The sequence below is a fragment of the Triturus cristatus genome, chromosome 10 (genome assembly GCF_964204655.1).
Source record: "Triturus cristatus chromosome 10, aTriCri1.1, whole genome shotgun sequence".
Classification (NCBI taxonomy): Eukaryota; Metazoa; Chordata; class Amphibia; order Caudata; family Salamandridae; genus Triturus; species Triturus cristatus.
This window is the reverse complement of record NC_140593.1, coordinates 453,607,811-453,628,221: the sequence shown is the minus strand read 5'-3', so window position 1 is coordinate 453,628,221 and position 20,411 is coordinate 453,607,811.

Genomic DNA, 20,411 nt, shown 5'->3' with positions numbered 1-20,411 from the left:
GTTGCGCTTGACCATGGTGAATTCAAAAGTTCAGGCCTACCGCGATGGAACACGGATCGGATACAAGGACCATCCTTGACCTGCTGAAAACAGTACCTTTGAAGGGGACTGGGTAGACGTCGAGGACGAGATGTGAGAACCAGGGAGGTGATGTGTTGTGATCTGTGTGAGGGATTAGTGAACGATGCGTTGTTATCGAGTCATGCACTCGGAGAAAGCTTTGTTGTCAAGCAGCACTGAGGATGGCGATGCATCATCATTGAACCACTGTGAGAAGTTGGCGTGGCATATGCTGTCCACTAGTTATACATCTTGCACCAGTCCAATTCGACTCTTAAGGTGATAGGTCAAAAGAAAACCTTTAATGAAAGCTATCCTAGTGGTACCTGTGGAGAGCAGTCTTCAGGCTAAGTCTTGAAGGAGTGTTAAGCTTCTTGTTTTACCATGGATAACCTCTTGAATAACCAAATGAAAGAGTAGTCCACACAGGTATATATTCAAAATATATGTATTTATTCTAAGAACAAATCCCACTAGTCTCTTGTGAGGCTGGAGGTAAAGATACAATTCAATAAAGCATTTAAAAAACAATAAATAGCACTGGAATCACAGGGCCCCAGGGGGGGACCAAACCATATATTAAAAAATGGTATAAGAACCACAACAGTTCTGCAGATAGTGCCTAGGGCACTTAGGATCGCTGGCCCCTTACGAAACCACCCAAGGTAGTGAGAAAGGGGACCCAAGGGAAGCGTGTGCAGTGTTTAAACTACAGTCGGGACCCCTATTAAACCCTATGGGAAATGTCGCGGTTGGAAATTACAAGAATCGGGACACTTCTAGAAGGAATTCAAGTTCAGGAGTTTAAAGCTAAGCTCTTGGAGGGCCCACACCCACGAGAGTACCGAGGTACCCCTGTTACCTGCCCCAGGGAAGCCGGGTGCATAGGTCGTTTTTGGTGTCGGTTCGATGTCTCGTTTTCAATGGAAAAACGTGAAGAACTGCTGCTGGCGTGAAGTGTCGTCGATGTCGTGCAGATTGAAGATGTAGATCTTGAAGGTAAGGACCTGAAAGCAGAGGGGACAGAATCTGGGTCACTAGCCAGTGACCAGGGAGCTCAGGAGAAAGAGCCCTTCAATATCGGGTGTTTTCGGGTTGAAGACGGGTAGCTTGGATCAGTAGCCACGGGGTCCAGGAGGCTTCAAGGAAGGCCAGCTTCTGGAGGGTGACTGTCCCACAAAGGATGAAGGCCGCTGCGGTGTTAGTGTCCGGATTGGATCCACTAAGCCTTGGCAACTGCAACCCACGCAAGAATCAGAAAACAGCTACGGTGCAGACCCACGAGGTCTCCAGCGAGGAGACTGGAGCGCAGGTCTGGAGCAACCAGGGGAGCCCTTTAAAGTAAAGATTGACCTCTGCTAGGGCCCACCAGTCGAGAGACAAGGGACCGCAGGAGACAGCAATTTGGAGTGAGTAAAGATGAGCCCACGGGTCGCCGGAGCAGGCTGGAGCGTCGTCTTTTGGCACAAGTAATGCTGAGAGGTTGGCTCGATGATGGGCCAAAGCACAACTTCTCCACTGGTCGGGGTTGTGTGCTGTGCAAGAGGTGGCCGGTGTCCTGGGGTATTGGATATCTCGGCACCCACGGGGTCCACGGTGCAGAGCTTTGCTATGCACACACACTGGCCTCTGGGATGCTTGGAAACCCACCTCAGGGTAGGCAGTAGTCTTCGATGTCTGTAGGAGCAGCGGAGTTCCAACTGGGTCACTTGCAGTGTTTCAGGTGACTGCCAAGCAGGGGGGTAACTCCTTTATCCCAAGGGAGATTTCTTCATTCAGCTGTGCGGCAGCTCGTCGAAGGTTCAAGTCTTTGAAGTCCAAGATTAATCTGAGGCTCTGGGGATCCTGCACCCACCTTTATCCAGAGATTCGGGGAGTGTCTGAATCAGAGCCCACCAATGAGAGTTCAGGCAGGAAAGGGTGGCTACACCCTCTCCCCTTTGTGTGTTTTCCCACCTGGGCAGGGGACAGGATGCTCCTGAACCGGTTCGAGGCGGTGTATGAAGAAGTAGGTACTGGAGAAGCCTTCGTGCAAGTTTGAAAGACATCCTATGGTGCACCCACCCAGTTCCAATCCACATAGTCTGTCTGGGGAGGTTGGAACACCTCCCTGCAACAAGATCCCTATTGTCCAGCTGCCGTGGCTGGAGTTCTGCCCAGCAACAGGCAGCCAGAGTCTTGTGGGTGGCGGGTAGCATCCATTTTGTACTACGTGTGCACTTTTAAATTGGTGTCTAAAATCTGCTGCTTTTACCATATCACCCCTCTAGCAGGGGGGAATCATGCCCTCACTCCCATGGCTGGATTGGGAGTATGATTCCACAATGTTTGACACCAAACATGACATGGCTCTGTGCAGCCACTCTCAAGTTATCACGCTTTCGCGATTTATAATGCGGTTAAGAGTATATGGTATGGCTGCACTACAAACAACCCAGCAATAGTTTTAACGAAGGTTGCAGAGGGGTCCTACTCAGGGAGGGGTTCCCCCTCACACATATCTCAGCACCCTGCCTTGTAGGATTAGCAAGGCCTGCCTTAGGGGTGACCTATGAGGATATATGTGTTGTATTTAAGTGGGATACAGGATACCTATATCCCTGTAAGGGGTGCAAGCACCACCTTACCCAGACTACAGTAGTGGTCTGGTGGTGTCAGTTTGCATGGCTGTCCAAGGGGTGGCACAACACGTGCTGCAGCCCCTGATAGGCCTCTGAGGGTCCCATGCCCTGGGTACCTAGGGTACCATCTACAAGGGGCTAATAAGGTGTCCTCAGTATCCAATTGGTTTGTACCTAGGGTACTCACATCAGATTAGAGAGGAAGCTGATAGGCTGGGGTCCTGGATAGCAGGGCCACAGCCTGGCTAGAGTCAGAAAACAGTCAAAACATCAGCAAAAAGTTGGAGGCAACTATGCAGTCGATGCCACTCTCCTACAACCACGCACTCAGGGAAGCTTCAACATCGAGCAGCACTGAAGACGGGCAATTTATTGTCGTTGGGATGAAATATGCCGGTTCTGATCGGCGCAATGATGGCGTTGCGTCGGCGTTGAGAGTTGCAGCACAGAAAATCTCACTTCCAAGGGCACAGGACTGGATTAGCACCACTTGGCAGGACTCACAAATGGCAAAGTCCAGCTGCTGTTGCAGGGTTGTACGAAGTCTTTTGATGTCACTGAGACTTCAGAACAGGGGGCAAGCCAGCATGCGTTTGGAGTCACTCTGGACTCAAGAGAGACGGGTCCAGTCCTTTCCTCAGCAGTGCAGAGGGTAGCAGGCAACAGGACAGCAAAGAAGAGCAGAAAAGCAGTTCTTCCAGAGCATTGGTCCAGCAGAGTGGCAGTCCTTGAAGCAGGACAGCAGTCCTTCCTCCAGGTAGAGTTCTTCACAGGTCCAGTAGTATCTGATTTGCTGGGGTCAGAGAATCTGTCTTAGATGTGGTCTATACTTGTGATTTTATACCCATGTGGGTTCATGTATACTTGGACTACCTAAACGATAATACTTTTATATAAGTGTTGTTTGTATTTTGGTTAGGGATTTGTGGTATTCACAATAAGTGGAGCTTATTTATTGTCATGTAATTTTTCATGTCATTGTGTTGTATTATACACTATATATTTTGTATGTCCTAGAGCCCTGATGAAGTCCACCGTAGCTGGACGAAATGCATTGGCTGCTTGGCTGTTTTTAATGTGAATGAAGAATAAAGAGATCCAACAATACCAACCTTGGATGGACTCAATCACCTTTGATCTGTAATTGGTGGTGCAATCCACACTTTGCAACAAATTAAATATTGGTCTTGGAGACTGCTCTTTGGTGACAGCAGGAGCAGTGGAAGTGCAAACTATTGCAGTAAAATACTCAGAATACTGGACTCACTGTTGTGGGGGATTTTCTCTGCTTAGGGAAGGTGGGTTACGTGTACATTGAAGTGTAGACGGCAGAGCTGCTGTTTCAGATTTGTATAGTATTGATTTCACCCCATTCGCACTTCTCCACCCCAATACTACGAATATACCATTGCAAGGTCTAGAATGGCTAGATTCAGGGATAGAAGAGAGGAATTTGCACTCAATTTATTTGCAGCACAGTATCTGTTTAGAGTGATGAGGAGGTTTGAGTTGGGCCCTGATTTTGTGGGATGACCGGCCTTACTGTATGCAGAATCCCTGGCCTGGGTTAAAACGGGCAAACTTATGTCAGATTCTTACCGGGTTGAGAGAGGAACATGCCATGGTGTCCTCTGTTGCCTTTACTATTTGCTTTGGCCAGGGAGCCATTGGCGGCTGGAGCAAGGTTAGGGCGCTACTACCAGGGGTTAGAGATCGATGGGTATATGCATCATATTGCATTATATGCCGATGATCTGCTGCTCTTCCTGGGTAATGTGAGAGAGGAGCTTCAGGGAGCTAGGGACCGACTGGCAGCGTTGGAGAGAGTGGCAGGCCTTAAAGTGAGTTTGGCGAAATCATGCCTCTTTCCTACCAAGAAAAGTAGAGAGGGACCGCGGGACATAGAGGGAGTCCAGTGGGATAACTGATGTTTATCATATTTGGGAACCCAGATATACCATGACCAAGCAGACCTCCTCGAGGGCAACGTGGGGAGAGCGACGAGGGGAGTGAAGGCCAGCTTTGGATTCTGGAGGACCCTTCCACTATCTGTGATAGTCAGAGTAGCCCTTTTGAAAATGGTGACTCTGCCGAGAATCCTATATTATTTTGGTGTTCTACCAGTTTGGATCCCTGCTGAGATGTTAAACAGTTACAGGAACAGATGAAGGAGTTTTTATGGGGGGCAGGAAGGCATAGAGTGGATCTCTCAACATTAATGAGACCTAGAGCAGCGGGAGGTTTGGCGGCACCAGACTTAGAATATTATTATACAGTGGTGCAGTTACAACGGCTCACGAAATGGATAGCAAACCGAGTGGGGGGAGGGCGGTACAGCGGGGAGACATGGTGCCAAGCAGGGAGCTCCTTTCTCCAGTGAATTTGATACTCCCCATTCAGGAGCATGAAATTTCCACTGCGCTAAAAGTAGCTCGTAAATGTTGTAATAGAAGTCTACAGAGGGAAAAGATCAGGCACCCATAGTCCCCTGAGATCTCATTATCTCTATGTGAAGCACTTCCACAGGGGATTGGCTCAGATTACGGGACAGGAGTGATGCAGGTGTCCTCACGGTGGGGGGACTCCATGAAGAGGGTAGCCTGATTCTTTTTTAGGACTTTCAAGACAGATACGACATACCTGGAGGGGACATTTTGGTGCATACGGCACTCACAGAGGCGATCCGCAAACACTGAGGAAGGGGGCTCGAGGAACCTCCTTCCTCGGAGGGATGTCAATATGTGGTGACCGCTGCTGGAACATACAAGGCAGTTACTTGCCTATATAGAGGCTTAGCTGTGAGACGCTTCCCGCCTTGAGTAAAATACACCAGAAGTGGCAGGAAGATTTGGGTGAGCCGTTAGCTGAGAAAACATGGGGGAACTAGTGGAGAGAGCGAGTAAAAGCACGAAGAATGCCAGATTTCAACTGGTACATTTTTATGTCCTCCACAGGGCATACCTAACGCCGGGTTGCATTAACAGATATTTTAAAATACAAACAGCGGTATGCCCGCGCCGTAATGAAGAGGGTGCAGAGTTCCTTCAGATGTTCTGGACTTGCCCGGGATTAGGAGATTTCTGGTATGCAGTAACTACATTACTAGCAGGGGTGACAGAAAAAGAAGTGGCTGCAACACCGGGGTACTGCCTGTTGCATTGGTTCCTCGCACCTCCAAAAACAAGATCACAAGTACATTTCAGGACCTGGGATTGGTTTTGGCTACAAGAGATATACCAAGCCACTGGACGTCGCAGAGGGGCCCTAATGTACAGAGATGGAAGAAGGAGTTTATAAAATGGGCTGAATGTGAGGTTGCAGTACGGTTGCAAACAGCTATGGAAATTGGCAGCGAAAAAACACTTAAGGCAGCTAGAGCGTGGATAGCGCAGGTAAAGGCGCGAAAGAACCCAGAGATTGAGACAGATGTAGTATCATTAAGAGGTTCTCAGGAGAGAGAAGTGGGAGCCCATAGGCCCATGTGTTAAAAGGTCAGAAGATGGTGGAAAAGAAGGGAAGTTGCCAGAAGCCCCTCTTAGAAAATTCACAGGAGCGAGACAACAACTTAAAACAACCGGGAGCACCAAGGGGCTTTTCACTACTAGAATATCTTGGGAAAACTACCTCACATGACACGCCTGGGAGGAGGGAAGGGTAGGAGTTGTTTGGTTAATAAAGGATTTTATTTTTTGTGGGCTATGACCATTGACAAGGCAAGAGCGAATTGGACTCGCAAGATAATCTTGAACTGTACAGAGTAGTTCATATATGATGATATTGTGGGAAGCCGGGGCTTTGATGAGGGCCGGAATCGTACAAGTCATAATGTCAAGACATTAGATGTTGCTATGTTAGGGGTTAAGGAATACGGCAGATTGCAAGACAGATTGGATGTAACTGCAATGATGAATGTTAAGCAATGCAATTTGGTATAACAAATGTTCAATAAAAATTTGTTTAAAAAAAGAAGAAAAAAATAAAACAAAGTAAACAAAACAGAAATAATGTAAACTCCCAACAGCCAATGTATTAGCATTAAAATGTAAAATACAAGCCAATTAACAATAATGCTGTATACTAAGTCAGTCAGCTTCCAAGTTTTTGAAAATCTGTCCGGTCTCTTTAATTAGTTGAAAAGAAAACATATTCCTGCCAAACCAATGAGCTTGCCAAACAATTAACACACACAAATGTGTATCACCAAGGCGTAACAATGGCACCCGCTACACTCCCGAGTGCTCTACTCTTCTTTGACTATAAATAAACACGTCCCCCTCCAATAGTGTGTGCATCACAGATCTTTATGCATGTGCGCACTACTCCCAATCTCGTGGCTCCTGTTGACGCACGTTGGTCATGCAGCGCGTCTGCTCGCCGCTCCTGCTGGGCATGCACGAGTTTCCTAACACTGCACGAGCATGACAGTTATCTCGCTGGCTGAAATCTCGCTCCCTTGCCCGCACTGTACAATACTGCATGGACCCACCAGCAGCAGTCTTGATGGGTGAAGTCTTGCACCCTTGCTCGCGCTGCACTTGTTCCAACAGCTGTCTTGATGGGTGGAGCCTCACACCCTTGCTCGTGCTGCAAGTGCCTTTGCACCTGCGCTTGCTCTTTTCCAGTCGTAAAATATAGGGAACGTTACACGCACCTCTCAGCACACCATCGTTTGTTACTCCTTATCGCAAAGGACCAGGCCCGGATCCAGGAATTTTTAGTTGGGTGGGTCAAGGGTGTATTTGGGTGAGCCACTGCGGGCCCAATTTGTCACTTCTTGTGGTAGTCTCCAAGCCCTAGATTACATTATATTTACTTGCAAACAGTCACTATGATACAACGGATCAATTCTGTGTGTATACAGAGCATGTGGAGAGTTATTTGAAAGTAAGAGCGATGACTGAACCTAAGTGTAAACACCCAAATTCCAACAGGCCAGGTTTCAACACAAGTACTTCCAGGCCCGATTATCCAATTTTCTACCATCCCTCTCCTGTGCACCTCATCTCACAGCTGCCTTGGGCCACAGCGCCATATCAGCCACCATCCAGCTCTACTCTCATTATTCCTGTAAAAAACATTAGTAAAATCACCTTCAAACTTAAAACATTGAATATAGCAGTAAATATAGTTAGGGCACACTTTAAAATATGTTCCATAGTTGCCCTAATGACCTGACTGCTAATTAAATAAAAACAGAAAGGCCATGACAGGGCCGGTTTTAGCGCTAGTGCGAAAGTCTTTTTTGGCGCCTCACCAATGACCTCTTTTTCCACAGATACCATTACTACCACCCTCCAACCGTGCCCTTCATCTCTCTGTAGCCCCAGCTCAATCTTTTTCATTTGTTGTATAGCGCTACTCATATCAGTGTAGGGTGTCACAGTACTTTTCATCACACTCACATTATACAAGGAATCATACAAATATGTAATTCAGTCTATAGGGAATGTCACATGAGCCAATGAGGATTACAAGGTGTAGGAATTACATGTCATCCATACTGGTGGGCAGTATATTTTAAGAGGGTTTGGGCTGGGGAAGCACAAACTCAGGATTTAAAGCATACCGCAGTGGTTGGAGGTTGGCTTTACTAATAAAAATATATATGGGCCCAAACCCTTTTTAGCAACATTAAAATTAAGAAAGACTGGGGAATATCTAACTATATAGTAACACAAAAAAAGTGAAGTTCTAACTATATCATTCATGTTTGTATGCAGCTCTTTGATGACAGTTCATAGGTCACTGTCCTATGTTAGGATTGTAACTTCTGAACTGCAAGTAACACAAGAATCTCTGTGACAAAGGCAGTAATGTGGTACAGAAAATTCTGGACCCGTGTTATAAACATCGTCGTATCATGACGATTTTGGTATCAGCAGACCGCAAATGATTAGGATACTATGCATAATCATTTACGCCATATTTGGGTGAAGAAATCACACTGAAATCATAGTTTCCGTTCTGATTCCCTCGGTTTCCATTGAACGGCAGCCATTTTGTGGTTGCCATCACATAGGCCAATGACTAGGCCAAAAATCGAGTCTGAAGGACACATACACCTTTGCTGACTCCTCTGTGACCTGGGCAAGCTGACTCCACCGCCTGAAGCCAAACCTGTTCGGCCAGTTCCTTTCCCAGTGGCCGAATGAGATTAGTATCAAGGAAGGCATATCATAAAACCTTTTCATCACACACAAACCATGCCTAATCTTACACACACCTGCCCCTGTTTCCTGCTTTATGACTTGCTTTACGAGGAGGAGGTGCCCGTTTTTATTGGGGGTTCATCGATATCTGATGAAAGTACTAAGCCTCGCCGGGTAATTGATTGAGGGCTGGACAAACTGAAATATGGGCATGTCATCATGACTCTGCTTTTTCTTTGTAGTGAAAATATGTGAATGGTCAACTGTAAAATAAGGAATGTTTGCCTAAAGCATAATATTTTGTATAAAAAGAGAAGGCTGGCTTTGTAAGGTTGAGCAGTCTCCTGAGAATATACACCGTGTTGTACTTCTAGGATACCTGTTACTGGTTGCAGCCAATAAATACGATCTTTGACTTCACCAAGAAGACTCTGTGTTTCTGTAGTCTGAAACAGGAAGAACTCGAAGTCTTAGGGTGTGTTCCCTGGCACCGCTGGGTTCTGAAAAACCCAGTACTTCAGTAACCCACTGAGCTATCCAAAGAAAATACAGCTTGTCTGCATTTCAAAACTACCAACAGGCAAAGGACTGCTCTCCAGCAAGATCATTAATCACCAGTTCTCTGGACATTTTTTATTGTTGTCTTGCATCCATGGCCATGATAATGACAACAATAATTTAAATGAAGCATACACAAAGTATGTGCCTTGCTGGGCCTATGCAGATTTAAAAAATAAACACAAATATTAACACGTTCTCTTACCTATTCCTTGTGTCACAGCCTGATCTGATAAGCAGCTGCAGGAGTTAGGAAAAGTGAATCAGAATAAACAAACTTCTTCTCTCCAATGCTGAGCAGAATGGAGAAGGCTAGGGACAGAATGGACCGTGCCGCCATTATAGCGGTCACACTGTCCCCAGCAAGGCGGGGGGGAGGCCGCGTCGGCAAATGGCACGGCGCTCCCTCCCCCCCCTCCCCCCCCCCCCGCATTAACCAATGAGGTGAGGTGGCCTCTGGCGAGCCGGAAGCACTTTTTGCTTCCGGCTCGAAAGACGTTCAGCCTGTCCACAGGCTGACCGATCTGATCCGGTCGGCCTGGGGGCGCCCTCCTTAAAAGGGGGCTGTGGGGAGCAGAACAGTCTCTTGTTCTTGCACCCCACAGGAACATACACCGGGTCTGTAGTAATGCATCCCATCCTGAGTCCAGGTGTCACAAAAAGTCCAGGGGCAAAGGGGGTAAGAAACAGGAATAGCAATGTTCTGCTAAGAAATGCTAGATCTCCTGTTAACGTTAGCGCTATGATACCTTGGTTAGAGTCTTACAATTGCCCCGAGGCAGCCAGGACAATCAGGGAAGGGTTTGTTGAAGGTTTTAGGATCCCAGCCCAGGGCTACAACGGGGTGGCGCACTTCCGGAACCAGCTGTCAGTTAGGTCCAATGTAGACATAGCAACAGCGAAAATCCTTAAGGAAGTGAGCCTGGGTAGGGTGGCGGGGCCTTTTGATGACGTCCCAATTAAGGATTTTGTGTGTTCCCCGCTAGGAGTAGTACCTAAGAAAGCGCCAGGCGAATTCAGACTGATTCACAATCTTTCTGCACCAAGGGGCAGTTCAGTGAACGATGCCATCTCTGACACACTTTGTAGTGTGAAATATGCATCTTTCGACCAAGCGGTGGACATGCTTAGGTCATTAGGTCTGGGGGCTTTGCTGGCGAAGGCCGACATTGAGTCTGCATTTAGATTGCTACCGGTCCACCCTGCAGATTTTCATTTACTAGGTTTCCAGTTTCAGGGGAAGTATTATGTCGACAAATGTATGCCAATGGGTTGCTCAGTATCCTGCGCCTACTTTGAGAAGTTTAGCTCCTTTTTGGAATGGGCATTCAGGAGGGAGTCAGGCATCAATGGGTGCTACATTACCTGGATGATTTTCTGTTTCTGGGAGTGCCAGAAAAAGGGGAATGCAGGACAGCATTGTCAAAGTTTTGCACCTTGATGCAGGAGTTCGGTGTGCCCCTGGCGCCCGGTAAAACAGTGGGCCCAAGCACAGCAATTGAATTCCTGGGGATTGAACTAGACTCTGTCCAGGGAGTCTCGAGATTACCAGCTGGCAAAGTCAAAGATTTCGGGGTGGCATTGCAACACTGCCTCAACAAGGATAAGGTTACGCTGCACCAGTTACAGCTGGTGGTAGGCCAGTTGAAATTCGCACTACGCATAATCCCAATGGCGCTCCTATTTTCCCGCACCATCGCACATGCCATGTCGGGCCTCAGGGAGAAGCATCATCACACCAGGCTGTCCGGCGAAGTCAGACAGGACATGTTGATTTGGAAAGCATTCTTGCGTGACTTCAATGGGAGAGTGGTGTGGCCCAGCCCACCTAGGTCCAGCCCAGAGCTCGGCCTGATGACTGACGCTGCAGGTAGCGAGGGATTCGGGCCATTTTGGGGTGCGAGTGGGTAGCTCAGCGATGGCCGGCTTGGTGGAAAACATCTGGGCTCACCACGAACATAAGTTTCTTAGAGCTGTTTCCAATCCTAGTAGCGCTGAATGTATGGGTGGAAGGACTAAAAAACCAGTCTGTAATATTCTGGTCCGACAAAATGACAGTAGTGGAATGCATAAATGGCCAAACGGCTAAATGCGGCATGATGCTGCGCTTGTTGAAGGAGATTGTGTTACAAAGCATGAAATTAAATGTCCTTTTTAAAGCTAAACATGTGCCAGGTATTTCGAATAACGCGGCTGATGCATTGTCTCATTTCAAAATGCAGGCATTCAGGTCACACGTCCCAGAGGAAGTTGTACACCCAACACCTTTCCCAGAACAACTGTGGCAGCTTGGTATCCCCGAGTATCGAACCTCGTGGCAGCGAGCCTAGCGCCCAGAACCAGGAGGGCCTACGAAGTGGCGTTTGGGTCTTTTTGTTTGTTCTTGGGGAAACAGTGGGTGCACAAGTAGCATAATCAAGAGGCAGTAGTTGAATATCTTGCTTTCATGAGGGAACAAGGGCGCACGGTATCAGGGGCTAGAAGACATATCTCAGCCATATCATTTTTTGCAAAGATGAACGGAGAGGGGGATCCCACAAGATGCTTTGTGGTATGCCAGGCACTGAAAGGATGGCAACGCTTGTAGGGAGGGCAGCCAGATGTCAGGAGACCCATAGGTTCAGAAACACTGGGGAAACTAGTAGGGGCACTGCCACAGATTTGCACTTCTCCAGGCGAAGCGGTCCTGTTCCAAGCGGCATTCTGCCTTGCATTTTACGGCGCATTTAGGGTAGGGGAGCTAGTGGCAAAGAATAAGTCAGATTGGCTGGGGGCCTACAGTTAGGGCACGTTAACATAAAAAGGGACTCAGTGCTGATTTCCATCCTAAAGTCAAAAACCGATCAAAAGGCAGGGGAGAGAGCATAGTATAACACAGAGCGGGGGACAATTCATGCTGCCCTGTCCACAGGCTCGAGGCCTTTATGGCCCAACAGGAAAAAACCACGGGAGGGCCTCTCTTGCTACATGAGGACAGGTCACCGCTTACGGTTTTTCAGTTTAGAAGAGTCATGTTGCTGGCATTAAAGAAAGCCGGGCTAGACACTGCCGACTTCGGGACCCATTCGTTCAGGATAGGGGCAACCACTGAGGCAGCAGCAAGAGGGCTGGGGGACGAGCGTCTCAAAAAGATCGGTAGATGGTCCTCTAACTGTTACAAGAGATATGTGCGGCTGCACATGCTCTAGCACGGTGTGACTGTCCATTGTTAAGTGCGCAATGGGTTTGCTCCCTTCTTCCTGTTACTCAGAGAGAGGGGTACATTCACTATCATTTAGTATTAGGAGCAGTTTGTTGTTGGTATTTGTTGCGGCATGCCAGCGTGGCAAGGCATTTACCTTGGTTCTCTTGTTTTCCACGTCATTCGCAGTTTCTTCGTCCTGTGACTCATAGGGGTAAGCCTGCACTCGTTCACACTCACAAACCACAGGAGCCATCAGAACAGCGTCGGACGACAAATCTCGGTCACGCAACAGAAATGGTGACGCAAGTTCACTCTTCGCACCAGGAAGATCAACATGTTTGGGTGATAGGGCACTCATATGTTCGCCGTTTAAATAATTTCTTTTCAGGGCCCATCAGGAATAGGGCCCATCAGCTAGGGATAAGGTACTCATTTATCGGGCAGTGTGGCTTGTGCGTAGGTCTATTCAGGGAGTTGGTGAATCGAGCGTTGAAAGCAAGCACGTGGCCACCGCCAATCTGGATCCTGCACCTTGGGGGTAATGACTTGGCCAGATTAGGCAGGAGGGTACTGGTGGAAGAGCTGCTCATAGAAGTAGGGTGGCTAGCAAAACAGTGTCCGCACGCGACCATAGCTTGGTCACACATGATTCCCAGGTTCCAGTGGAGGGGGGGGCGAGTCAGTTAGTGCGTGGAACTATGCGGTACAGCGGATCAACAACAAATTTGATAAGTTATTCAGGACCCCTAAATTAAGGTCCATTGGACACAGATACATCAAGGGTGAGCAGTTTTTTCTGCAGGACGGGTTGCACCTCTCACTTAAAGGGAATCAGGCTTTCATGGAAGACATCCTAGCTTGGGTGGAGAGTATGAGGCGCAGTACATGACCTTTCTAGTGAGTGAGGGGGAGACCAGGTAGGCGGGCAACTACGCTGGTCTGTGGCGGTAAGGTCATGATAGGTAAGCATACTCTTCGGTCCTTAGCGGTCAGCACCATTTAATTCCTGGGGTAGTGACAGCTGGTAAGTAGGCTGTCGGGGTGCGGGGTCCGGGGGAGTCATCCTTCCCAGTGGGCCTGGGGCCACCCCCGCACACGCATGCGCATCAAGGCGCCATTATGTAGAAGTCTGCAGCCACCCGTAAGGGAGTTAAAGGCACAGGGCGTAGGGGGGGCCCGGGGGAAAATATCCATCCAATAAGCTGTACCCCTTGCGCATCCTTATTAATTTGCTAAAACACTGGGACCGGGGGGCGCTGCCAGTCATTGACTTTGCCGTAGGCTCTAGAAGGGACACGCAGAAAGTAAATACATACATTGATAGATTTACGGTAGGAGTGTCTTATGTATTAGACTGTGTTAAGGTTAGCCCTGAATATCTGTCTATCAAATGAATCTGTACTTTCTGCGTAAAGTCTCTGTATATAAAGTTTTTTACAAATTGTTTGTTATTTTTAATAAATACGGCCGGGGGGTTACACCCCCCTAATCCCCAAAATTATATAATTCTGGTGTGGTGTCCATTGGTGTGTTACGCTGGGGGGGAGGGAGGTGCCATTCCCAATCCCTGGGTGTGTAGTGGGTGTAGGGGACATAGGTGGGTACCATACCATAATGGAAATATCCATGCAGAACAGGACGGTAGGCAAAAGTTACTCGGTGTCAAATAAAGAATTTGTCCCCTTAGCCCTGCCCCTACTTTACCTGCGCGACACAGCCCACCTTTCTAAAAGGAGGTGGGTGATTGGGGAAGGCTGTGAGAAAGAGCCCAGGCCCAATAACGCATGTCCCAGAATATGAAGAAAAACACAGTTCGGAGAAACATTTTAAATTAAAGTGCCCATTTTCTATTGGCCTTCATGTCCTCACTGTGAGGGCCAAGGCTCATGTTTTGGTGGGCCAGGCGCATGTTTGGGTGGGCCCGGCCTCTCGAACTGAGCCTGCAAAGGACACCATGCCGCAAGTCCTTCACTGAACTACTACAACATGTCCCTGTGTACCTCAGCACAGCTCCACGTAGCTTCTGTAAACAATTTTCACAGTATTTGGCCGAATAGCAGTGCTCTCCTTATTCTACCACGAATTCCAGGGGTACAGCTGTGCGGAGCGCCTTCAGTGACTGACGGCAGGCTCAGTTCATCAGGTTGTCACCGCTAGTACAGGCAAATGGAATACTTATAGATCAATTTAAAGATTTCCACACGGACGCTTCTTGGATTCTTAAATCCGAATCGTCGCCAAAACGTGGTAATCAATAAACCCACAAGTAATTTGAAGCAAGAGCTTTTCTGGAGCATCCATATCTGAAGAGCAAAGCAGAGCAACTGAACTAGAACACTCCTCAGAATTTCAAATGTACATTGGTGATAAACACAGTGGCACCAATAACATTATATGATAATTACATCAAATTAGACTGTCGGCTGAAAATACGCTCTAAAACGCTCTAAATATAATGGAACACGTGACAATTTACATTCTATCTTAACAATCAATATACAAACTCCTACAGAGTCCTGAGGCAAGCAAAACGAAGTCAGCAAAAACAGTAAGTCTGAAGGCAAAAAGTTAGGGGAAGACTACACCAAAGATGCCAGGTCTAAATCCATCCATCCATCCATCCATCCATCCATCCATCCATCCATCCATCCATCCATCCATCCATCCATCCATCTCTGTTAACTTCTTACAAGGCGTTTTATTTAGTTTCTTATTGCATCCGTGTACTGGTATCAATGCACCATTAGCAAGAAGAAGCCATCTCTATTAATTTTCAATAATTGACTAAGAGTAAGTAACGATGTCACGATGGAGATCTTTCTCGGCTATGGCACACTGAGCAAGATAAACCATTGATGGCTAAGCAGTGTGTTTTTGTGCCACCAGGCATGTGAGAAAGACACACCATACTACTGGCAGCACACAGACCCAGTCCTTGGGCAGGTATAAACCACCTTTCATCTGAGATTCTGGAAAAAGCCGGTCTTTGAAATTGCAAATTGCACCTTTCCTGCTCAGGCCATGACAGAAACAGATAAGCAGTTGAATGCAATGGGAATAAGGTGCTGCGTGTAAAAAACACATGAAGTACATTGTCTAGTATTCCATGGAATTTGAAGATCCCCCGTGCATCATCTTTCAGAATATATAGGGCTGCTTTTTATTAACCCAAAAGGAAAAGCTCTCAAGTCAGCATGAGTGGTTTATTGCTGCAGTTTACAGTCAAACCACGTTTCAAAAAGAGAAGGATTCAAACAAAGAGGGAGAGAGAGTCATAGGCACGGTCAGGAAATATCACAAATAAGGTAATGTGAATGGAGAGGAGGGAGGGAGATAGAGAGAAAAAACAGCAGGATATTGTGACAAAAATGAAAGGAATCCCTAGAAAAGTATCCAGGAATGAGGGCTTCAGTCAGGAAGCAACTGCACATGATCTGCAAAGAATAGAAAAATGCTACTATGTATGGGAGAATGTGAGCGAGTAAAAATGGGGTAGTAGAAAAAAATATTTTGAAATGCTTAAACACACCCTTCCATAAAGAAGAAAATGCCTCCAGCTATATATCAAAGGATATTTCAAGTCATCTCTGATATCAGGGTAATTTATTGCATATATTTATCGACCTGTCTAAGTTCATGTCTGTCTTTCCCGTCTTTCTATCTCTCTTTTTATCTGCCTTTTGTTTAGTTTACTTTCTACGGTTCTCAGATTTGTGTTTTTAATGCATCTTATTAAAATACATAAATAATTTTGGAAGTATAAAAATGCACAATTCGAATTTAAACAAACAGTGGCAAAACCAATAGGTCTAGCTTGCGCTATGTGTCCTGATTAAGATAGAATTTTTTTTTTTGCTGCCATGAAAAAAAACCTCTAAAAGTTCAAGATATTCCCTTTGCCAGTACTTTTTACTGTTTGAATGTGAATGCATTTTCAAAGACACATGCACGTGTATGGTGAGTAATATTGCAACAGGCATTTTATTAAAGTGCCGTGGAGAGGCGTGGAGGAAACTGCAAAGAGTGGAGTAGCGTGTCATAGAGTGGAGTGCAATAGCAGGAACTGCTTAGAGTGGAGTAGAGTTTCCTATATATATGAAAGGAAATTTTCCGTCAGGAACCGGCTCCTCTCCACTCAGGGTCGGTGCGAGTTCCGGGTGTCGGATCCCGGCTATAAATCCACCCCCGCCGTGACAGGCACTGTTCGTGAGTGCATCAGGCTGGTGCACAGTGAGCAGAGATATATAAATTATTTTCATGTATATAGTCTTCAGGACCAGAACCAGTGTTGTATTATGAGAATGTGGTTACATTTGGGCTGAAAGTTGACTGAACTAAAGAAAGGCCACTTGGCCATCACTAAAGCGTAGCCACGGGGCAGCATTGGAAAGGAATAATAACGTAATTGGGCGGTGTTTATCACCAGATGCATGTGACTGTGACCCAGCTTTAAACGCACTCCTCCAAAGCCTAAGCAAAATTGTTGTGTACCACTGTGTATATCTGGGGTTTCTTATGTTTTCTTATTATCTCGCGATCAAGTGGCTAAGTATTTTCTTATAATGAGAATAATGGAATAACATTGTATCGGAAAAAAGTACATTTTATTTACAATGTGTGAAATCGAAAGACCGGCTTTGTAATCTCTCGCCGGCAGAAAGCCTTTCTTTAAACTGCAAACCCTGAAATAATACGGACAGCATGTTTTCTATGATTATACATCACGATGGTCCTTTCTCTATGTTGTATATACACTTTAAATGGTGATCACTAGTGGGGAAACATTGGCTTGTGAAAAAGATCTTCTGATCGAAACTCGTTGCCAGTAAATACTTATCATTACATTGACTCTGGAGTGCGAGTCCTTTTTTCCTATTGAGGGAAGTGTTCAAACGGGAATCTTCTTGGATATAGATATATATATATATATTTGTATATATATATTCACTGAAAAAACCAAAAGTTTCACACACGTTATAGTTAGGAATTAGCATTTTAAAAACCTTGCAAATTCACTGAAAAAACCATAGGTTTCACACATGTTATAGTTAGCTGGACATTTCACTCGTGAAAAACCAATGAAATTCCCCCGTTATAGTTACTTCAGCTAACTATAACTCGCGCCCCCGCAATGCACTGCTGATGATGTCACATATTACATCGCTCATGACATGGTCAGTGACATCACTCATGACATCACTGATGACATCTCAAATGACATCACTGATGACATCATCAAGTGAATGTGTGTTTTTCTGAAAATTAAATATGTTTTATATATGTATATCTCACGGACGATGGAAGAATAAATGGGTATATAAGTGTCTAAATGGATGATTTCTTTTTGAAAAATTGATTGTATAACTGACTGATTAAGTGTATCATAGTGAATACATGGCTTATTGAGTAATGTTTAAATATGTAAATATCTTTATCAGTCTCTCACTTTGTGTATAAGTGGCTGCATGGGTCGGTGAGTAGCTACATGGGTGTTTATATATGTTATTAGTTGTTTTTTTTAGTATTAGTGTGAGTGTGTGTATGGTTCGGTGGGGGTATTACGTACTGCATAGGTACATGAATGAGTGACTCACTGTTTGTATGTGTTGAAGACAGCATGTCTGCAGGACTGTATGGGTGGATGAGTGTGTGCATGGGTGTGTTAGTGAGTGAACGACTGTCTCAATAGTGTCTCTATGAGTAACTACATATGTTTTAAACTAGTATATGTGACTATTGGTGTATATAACTGAGTATATGTGAGAGTGAGAGATTGAAAGAGTTCCTGTATGAATAAGTATGTGTTTCTATAAGTGATTGTTTAAAAGACTAAGTATGTGTAAGTTCCCGTAGAAGTAAGTGTGGTGGTGTGTGTATAAATGTATATGCAAGTAAATGTATGTTTCTTTCTTTATTTTCATGAGTGACTATGTGTGTCAGTAACTCTGTGGATGAGTGGCATTGTGTAACAGGATGTATAGGTGTCTGAGTACATATGATGAGTGAGTTCATGTATGAGTGACTGTATAGGACTGTTGGTGAATGAGTGGATGTGTATGTGGATGTGTCTCTATTTTTGAATGTGTGTATCAAAAGTTATATTAGGGTGAGAGGAGGTCTGCCACTCTGTCACAAGGATGATGTCATCAGTGATGTCATTTGAGATGTCATCAGTGATGTCATGAGTGATCTCACTGACCATGTCATGAGTGATGTAATATGTGACGTCATCAGCAGTGCATTGCGGGGGCGCGAGTCATAGTTAGCTGAACTAACTATAACGGGGGAATTTCATTGGTTTTTCACGAGTGAAATGTCCAGCTAACTATAACATGTGTGAAACCTATGGTTTTTTCAGTGAATTTGCAAGGTTTTTAAAATGCTAAGTCCTAACTATAAAGTGTGTGAAACCTTTAGTTTTTTCAGTGAATTTGTACGGTTTTTTAAATGATAATTTTTGTATTATTTAATTAAAAAAAAAATGTTATATTAAAAATAAAATTCCTATGTATTCATTTATATATTATCTGTATCTTTTTATTTGTTTTTGCTTTTTTTTAAAAATTTCAATTAGGATAATGTTGAACAGTTTTTTTAATTTTTGCAATTAATTTTTCTCCACTTTTTTTTTTTTAATATAAATTCTTGGGGTGCGCGCTCTGAGCGCGCTCCTAGCACAATTTCGTAAGTTTTTTATGAATACCGCCGTACGTTATTTACGTACGCAAATATGCGTTGTAGTGCGCCCTGGGAGCGCGCACCCAGTACGTATGCGTACGTACGTACGCATGCGTGCGTGCGTGCGTCCTACGCGCTCCACGCGGTTTACTTCCGCATACGCTAAAATTATGTGCAATAACGGTCGCGTATACGCACGCGCATATGACGTATGCACATGCGCTCCTACGCGTTCGCGCATACGTAATCACGAGGTGCGCGCTCGGAGCTTGCGCAGTGCGCGCACCTCGGGGTATATGCATAATAAAACAGCACTTCTTATTGGTTATCATTACTTTCAGTTTCTGATTGTTTCAACACCACACCCAATCCCCTCATGGCAAGTCATGTGATCAAGAATCATCACTTTTGATTGGTTTGAAGTACTTTCAGTTCCAGATTCTTCCCAAACCACACCTACTCCCCTCATTATTAGTTCTGATTCCTTTGGAGAAGGAGCTATTCTGTGGTTGAGATACAATGGCTGAACAGCAACCATCTTCAGACAGTGACCAGGACACTCTTGAGAGGCAGAGGAGCAGGAAGCAGAAAGACAGCTTTATATGGCAGTTTTTCACTTTTCCAGAGGGACAAAAAAAGGTAAATGCACCTAAAGTTACATGTGTACTTTGTCAAAAAGTCTTGTCACGTGGGAATCCGAACAAGAAATATTCTTTTAGCATTCACACTATGTTGAGGCATGTTGACAAAATGCATCCAGTGACTTTTCGTCAAGCTTCTGGAGCAAACCCTCCACCTGCTCTACCGACGACATCTGCAGCAGCTCAGCCGAGCACATCTTCGGCAGCTCAGCCGAGCACTTCTTCTGCAGTGGTGCCTTTGCCTTCTTCCACACCTCTTTTTGGACCACCTTGTTTGGCTAGGTTGTCCACACGCTGCACTGATTGCGGTAAACTTATTTCTGTGGGTGAGACCAGTCTTGATCTCATTCAGAGAAAATTTGATGCCCATGAGTGCAAGTAGGCCATAGATGTTTTTTCTTTTTTTTCGTTTTTCTCTTCCTGTTTCCCTCCATTAACTCAAGGGCTCTTTTAAGAGCCACTTATAAACTAAACCCCCCCAAAAATTTTTTGAGGGATTTTTTAAAAAAAATTTTTGGAG